At 52.5% G+C, this 6,975-nt stretch overlaps 1 long non-coding RNA gene across 2 annotated transcripts; it reads left to right on the top strand.

The window, feature by feature from the left end:
• Positions 1 to 2,490: 2,490 nt before the first annotated feature.
• Positions 2,491 to 6,702, top strand: LOC140682293 (uncharacterized). 2 transcript variants are annotated; one of them, XR_012053815.1, is made up of 4 exons: positions 2,491 to 4,423; positions 4,520 to 5,758; positions 5,855 to 5,949; positions 6,183 to 6,702. It is a non-coding gene; the product is annotated as an uncharacterized lncRNA (long non-coding RNA). The 2 variants fall into 2 exon arrangements; XR_012053816.1 differs by having other exon boundaries at positions 6,058 to 6,702.
• The last annotated feature ends 273 nt before the right edge of the window (positions 6,703 to 6,975 follow it).

The raw sequence follows: 6,975 nt of genomic DNA, 5'->3' as shown, positions 1-6,975 counted from the left end.
ATCGGAACATCCAAGGATAAGTCCCAGACAGGAGCTGCCCCCACCTCATACTTGTGCTGCCCTGACAGTCCCAGGGGAGCCCTACAAACTGACATCAGGAACCTGGACTGGTGAGTTTTCTTTCCCAGGGAAAAGAGCCGATTTTTGTGTTGAGGGTCCTGTGGCCCTGAGCGGGCAGCTGACTGCAAAAAATCGGAACATCGAAGCAAAACTCCCAGGCCGGGGCTGCCCCCACCTCATACTTGTGCTGCCCTGACAGTCCCAGGGGAGCCCTACAAACTGACATCAGGAACCTGGACTAGTGAGTTTTCTTTCCCAGGGAAAAGAGCCGATGCTTGAGCTCGGGGTCCTGTGGCCCAGAGCAGGATGCTGATTGCAAAAAATCTGAATATCAAAGGATATGTCCCGGGCCGGGCTGCCCCGACCTCATACTTGTGCTGCCCTGACAGTCCCAGGGGAGCCCTACAAACTGACATCAGGAACCTGGACTGGTGAGTTTTCTTTCCCAGGGAAAAGAGCCGCTGTTTGTGCTCAGGGTCCTGTGGCGTGAGGGGGCAGCTGACTGCCAAAAATCGGAACATTGAAGGATAAGTCCGAGACAGGATCTGTCCCCACCTCATACTTGTGCTGCCCTGACAGTCCCAGGGGAGCCCTAGAAACTGACATCAGGAACCTGGACTTGTGAGTTTTCTTTCCCAGGGAAAAGGTCCATTGTTTGTGCACAGGGTCCTGTGGCCCTGAGCGGGCAGGTGATTGCAAAAAATCGGAACATCGAAGGATAAGTCCCAGACAGAAGCTGCCCCCACCTCATACTTGTGCTGCCCTGAGAGTCCCAAGGGAGCCCTACAAACTGACATCAGGAACCTGGACTGGTGAGTTTTCTTTCCCAGGGAAAAGAGCCGATGTTTGCGCTCCGGGTCCTGTGTCCCTGAGCGGGCAGCTGACTGCAAAAAATCGGAACATCGAAGAATAAGTCTCAGAAAGTTTTCTTTCTGAGTTTTCTTTCCCAGGGAAAACAGCTGATGTTTTTGCTCAGGGACCTGTGGAATTGAGTGGGCAGGTGATTGCAAAAAATCCAAGCATCGAACGAAAAGTCCCAGACAGTAGCTGCCCACACCTCATACTTGTGTAACCCTGACAGTCCCAGAGGAGCTCTACAATCTGACATTAGGAGCCTGGACTGGTGAGTTTTCTTTCCCAGGAAAAAGATCTGGTGTTTGTGCTCAGGGTCCTGTGGCCCTGAGAAGGCAGAAGATTGCAAAAATCCGAACATCGAAGGATGGACCCCATACAGAAGCTGCCTCCACCTCATACTTGTGGTGCCCTAACAGTCCCAGAGGAGCCCTACAAATTGACATGAGGAATCTGGACTGGTAAGTTTTCATTCCCAGGGAAAACAGCCGATGTTTTTGCTCAGGGTCCTGTGGCCCTGAGCGGGAAGTTGACTGCAAAAAATCCGAACATCCAAGGATAAGTCCCAGACAGGAGCTGCCCCCACCTTATATTTCTGATGCCTGACAGTCCTAGCTGAGCTGTACAAACCCACATCAGGAACCTGGACTGGTGAGTTTTCATTCACAGGGAAAAGATCTGATGTTTGTGCACAGGGTCCTGTGGCCCTGAGCAGGCAGCTGACTGCAAAAATCCGAATATCGAAGTATAAGTGCCAGACCGGAGCTGCCCCCACCTCATACTTGTGCTGCCCAGACAGTCCCAGAGGAGCCCTACAAACTGACATCAGGAACCTGGACTGGTGAGTTTTCTGTCCCAGGGAAAACAGCCGATGATTGTGCTCAGGGCCCTCTGGCCCTAAGCGGGCAGCTGATTGCAAAAATCACAACATCGAAGGATGGGCCCCAAACAGAAGCTGCCTCCACCTCATGCTTGTGCTGCCCTGACAGTCCCAGAGCAGCCCTAAAACCTGACATCAGGAACCTGGACTGATGAGTTTTCTTTCCTAGGGAAAACAGCCGATGTTTGTGCTCAGGACACTGTGGCCTTGAGCAGGCAGCTGACTGCAAAAATTCCAAACATTGAAGGATGGGCTCCATTCAGAAGCTACCTCCACCTCATACTGGTGCTGCCCTGACAGTCCCAGTGGAGCCCTACAAACTGACATCAGGAACCTGGACTGGTGAGTTTTCTTTCCCAGGGAAAACAGCCGACTTTTTTGCTCAGGGTCCTGTGTCCCTGAGCGGGAAGCTGACTGCAAAAAATCCTTATATCGAAGCCTGTGTCCCGAACCGGAGCTGCTGCCGCCTTATCCTTGTGCTGCCCTGACAGTCCCAGAGGAGCCCTATAAACTGACATCAGGAACCTGGACTGGTGAGTTTTCTTTCCCAGGGAAAACAGCCGATGTTTTTGCTCAGGGTCCCATGGCCCTGAGCGTGCAGCTGACTGCAAAAACATTTAACATCAAAGGATATGCCCCAGACAGGAGCTGCCCCCACCTCATACTTAGGCTGCGCTGACAGTCCCGAGGGAGCCCTACAAACTGACACCAGGAACCTGGACTGGTGAATTTTCTTTCCCAGGGAAAACAGCCGATGTTTGTGTAAAGGGCCCTCTGGCCCTGAGCGGGAAGCTTACTGCAAAAATCCGAATATCGAAAGATGGGCCCCATACAGAAGCTGCCCCCACCTCATACTTATGCTGCCCTCAGAGTCCCAGAGGAGCCCTACAAACTGAAATCTGGAACCTGGACTGGTAAGTTTTCATTCCTAGGGAAAAGATCTGATGTTTCTGCACAGGGTCCTGTGGCCCTGAGTGGGCAGCTTACTGCAAAAAATCCGAACATCGAAGTATAAGTCCCAGACCGGAGCTGCCCCCACCTCATACTTGTGCTGCCCCGACAGTCCCACAGGAGCCCTACAAACTGAAATCTGGAACCTGGACTGGTAAGTTTTCTTTCCCAGGGAAAAGAGCCAATGTTTGTACTCAGGGTTCTGTGGCTCTGAGCTGGCAGCTGACTGCAAAAAATCCGAATGCCTAAGGGTGTGTCCCAGACGGGAACTACCCCCACCTCGTACTTGTGCTGCCCTGACAGTCCCCGGGGAGCCTTACAAACTGACATCAGGAACCAGGACTGGTGAGTTTTCTTTCCCAGGGAAAAGATCTGATGTTTGTGCTCAGGGCCCTCTGTCCCTAAGCGGGCAGCTGATTGCAAAAATCAGAATATCGAAGGATGGGCCCCATTCAGAAGCTGCCTCCACCTCATGCTTGTGCTGCCCTGACAGTCCCAGAGCAGCCCTACAAACTGACATCAGGAGCCTGGACTGGTGAGTTTTCTTTCCTAGGGAAAACAGCCGATGTTTGTGCTCAGGACACTGTGGCCTTGTGCAGGCAGGTGATTGCAAAAAATCCAAACATTGAAGGATGGACCCCATTCAGAAGCTGCCTCCACCTCATACTGGTGCTGCCCTGACAGTCCCAGAGGAGCCCTACAAACTTACATCAGGAACCTGGACTAGTGAGTTTTCTTTCCCAGGGAAAACAGCCGACTTTTTTGCTCAGGGTCTTGTGTTCCTGAGCGGGAAGCTGACTGAAAAAATCCCAATATCAAAGCCTGTGTCCCAGACTGGAGCTGCTGCCGCCTCATCCTTGTGCTTCCCTGACAGTCCCAGAGGAGCCCTATAAACTGACATCAGGAACCTGGATTGGTGAGTTTTCTTTCCCAGGGAAAACAGCCGATGTTTTTGCTCAGGGTCCTATGGCCCTGAGCGTGCAGCCGACTGAAAAAAATTTAAACATCAAAGGATATGCCCCAGACAGGAGCTGCCCCCACCTCATACTTGAGCTGCCCTCACAGTCCCAGAGGAGCCCTACAAACTGACATCAGGAACCTGGACTGGTAAGTTTTCATTCCTAGGGAAAAGATCTGATGTTTTTGCACAGGGTCCTGTGGCCCTGAGCGGGCAGCTGACTGCAAAAAATCCAAACATTGAAGGATGGGCCCCATTCAGAAGCTGCCTCCACCTCATACTGGTGCTGCCCTGACAGTCCCAGAGGAGCCCTACAAACTGACATCAGGAACCTGGACTGGTGAGTTTTCTTTCCCAGGGAAAACAGCCGACTTTTTTGCTCAGGGTCCTTTGTCCCTTAGTGGGAAGCTGACTGCAAAAAATCTGACTATCGAAGGATGGGCCCCATACAGAAGCTGCCCCCACCTCATACTTGTGCTGTCCTCACAGTCCCAGAGGAGCCCTACAAACTGAAATTTGGAACCTGGACTGGTAAGTTTTCATTCCTAGGGAAAAGATCTGATGTTTGTGCACAGGGTCCTGTGGCCCTGAGCGGGGAGCTCACAGCAAAAAATCCGAACATCGAAGTATAAGTCCCAGACCGGAGCTGCCCCCACCTCATACTTGTGCTGCCATGACAGTCCGAGAGGAGCCCTACAAACTGACATCAAGAACCTGGACTGGTGAGTTTTCTTTCCCAGGGAAAACAGCCGATGTTTGTACTCAGGGTTCTGTGGCTCTGAGCTGGCAGCTGACTGCAAAAAATCCGAATACCTAAGGGTGCGTCCCGGACTGGAACTGCCCCCACCTCGTAGTTGTGCTGCCCTGACAGTCCCCGGGGAGCCTTACAAACTGACATCAGGAACCAGGACTGGTGAGTTTTCTTTCCCAGGGTAAAGATCTGATGTTTGTGTAAAGTGTCCTGTAGCTCTCAGCTGGCAGCTGACTGCAAAAAATCCGAATATCTAAGGATGTGTCCCCGACCAGAACTGCCCCCACATCATACTTGTGCTGCCCTGACAGTCCCAGGGGAGCCCTACAAACTGACATCAGGAACCTGGACTGGTGAGTTTTCTTTCCCAGGGAAAACAGCCGATGTTTGTGCTCAGGGCCCTCTGGCCCTAAGCGGGCAGCTGATTGCAAAAATCAGAATATCGAAGGATGGGCCTCATACAGAAGCTGCCTCCGCCTCATGCTTGTGCTGCCCTGACAGTCCCAGAGCAGCCCTACAAACTGACATCAGGAGCCTGGACTGGTGAGTTTTCTTTCCCAGGGAAAACAGCCGATGTTTTTGCTCAGGGTCCTGTGTCCCTGAGCGGGAAGCTGACTGCAAAAAATCCCTATATCGAAGCCTGTGCCCCAGACTGGAGCGGCTGCCACCTCATCCTTGTGCTGCCCTGACAGTCCCAGAGGAGCCCTATAAACTGACATCAGGAACCTGGACTGGTGAGTTTTCTTTCCTAGGGAAAACAGCCGATGTTTGTGCTCAGGGTCCTGTGTCCCTGAGCGGGAAGCTGACTGCAAAACATCCGAACATCGAAGTATAAGTCCCAGACCGGAGCTGCCCCCACCTCATACTTGTGCTGCCCTGACAGTCCCAGGGGAGCCCTACAAACTGACATCAGGAACCTGGACTGGTGAGATTTTTTTCCCGGGGAAAACAGCCGATGTTTGTGCTCAGGGCCCTCTGGCCCTAAGCGGGCAGCTGATTGCAAAAATCATAACATCGAAGGATGGGCCCCATACAGAAGCTGCCTCCGCCTCATGCTTGTGCTGCCCTGACAGTCCCAGAGCAGCCCTACAAACTGACATCAGGAGCCTGGACTGGTGAGTTTTCTTTCCTAGGGAAAAAAGCTGATGTTTTTGCTCAGGACACTGTGGCCTTGAGCAGGCAGGTGATTGCAAAAAATCCAAACATTGAAGGATGGGCCCCATTCAGAAGCTGCCTCCACCTCATACTGGTGCTGCCCTGACAGTCCCAGAGGAGCCCTACAAACTGACATCAGGAGCCTGGACTGGTGAGTTTTCTTTCCCAGGGAAAACAGCCGACTTTTTTGCTCAGGGTCCTGTGTTCCTGAGCGGGAAGCTGACTGCAAAAAATCCCAATATCAAAGCCTGTGTCCCAGACTGGAGCTGCTGCCGCCTCATCCTTGTGCTTCCCTGACAGTCCCAGAGGAGCCCTATAAACTGACATCAGGAATCTGGACTGGTGAGTTTTCTTTCCCAGGGAAAACAGCCGATGTTTTTGCTCAGGGTCCTATGGCCCTGAGCGTGCAGCCGACTGAAAAAAATTTAAACATCAAAGGATATGCCCCAGACAGGAGCTGCCCCACCTCATATTGGGCTGCCCTCACAGTCCCAGAGGAGCCTTACAAACTGACATCAGGAACCTGGACTGGTAAGTTTTCATTCCTAGGGAAAAGATCTGATGTTTGTGCACAGGGTCCTGTGGCCCTGAGCGGGCAGCTGACTGCAAAAAATCCGAATACCTAAGGGAGTGTCCCGGACCGAAACTGCCCCCACCTCGTACTTGTGCTGCCCTGACAGTCCCCGGGGAGCCTTACAAACTGACATCAGGAACCAGGACTGGTGAGTTTTCTTTCCCAGGGAAAAGATCTGATGTTTGTGTAAAGTGTCCATTAGCTCTCAGCTGGCCGCTGACTGCAAAAAATCCGAACATCTAAGAATGTGTCCCGGACCAGAACTACCCCCACCTCATACTTGTGCTGCCCTGACAGTCCCAGGGGAGCCCTACAAACTGACATCAGGAACCTGGACTGGTGAGTTTTCCTTCCCAGGGAAAACACCCGATGTTTTTGCTGAGGGTCCTGAGTCCCTGAGCGGGAAGCTGACTGTAAAAAATCCCTATATCGAAGCCTGTGTCCCAGACTGGAGCTGCTGCCGCCTCATCCATGTGCTGCCCTGACAGTCCCAGAGGAGCCCTATAAACTGACATCAGGAACCTGGACTGGTGAGTTTTCTTTCCTAGGGAAAACAGCCGATGTTTGTGCTCAGGGCCCTGTGTCCCTGAACGGGAAGCTGACTTCAAAAAATCTGAACATCGAAGGATGGGACGCATACAGAAGCTGCCTCCACCTCATACTTGTGCTGTCCTGACAGTCCCAGAGGAGCCCTAGAAACTGACATCAGGAACCTGGACTGGTGAGTTTTCTTTCCCAGGGAAAACAGCCGATGTTTTTGCTCAGGGTCCTATGGCCCTGAGCGTGCAGCTGAC

This window comes from Taeniopygia guttata, chromosome 1A, assembly GCF_048771995.1.
Source record: "Taeniopygia guttata chromosome 1A, bTaeGut7.mat, whole genome shotgun sequence".
NCBI classification, from domain to species: domain Eukaryota; kingdom Metazoa; phylum Chordata; class Aves; order Passeriformes; family Estrildidae; genus Taeniopygia; species Taeniopygia guttata.
This window is presented reverse-complemented; position numbering and strand designations above follow the sequence as displayed.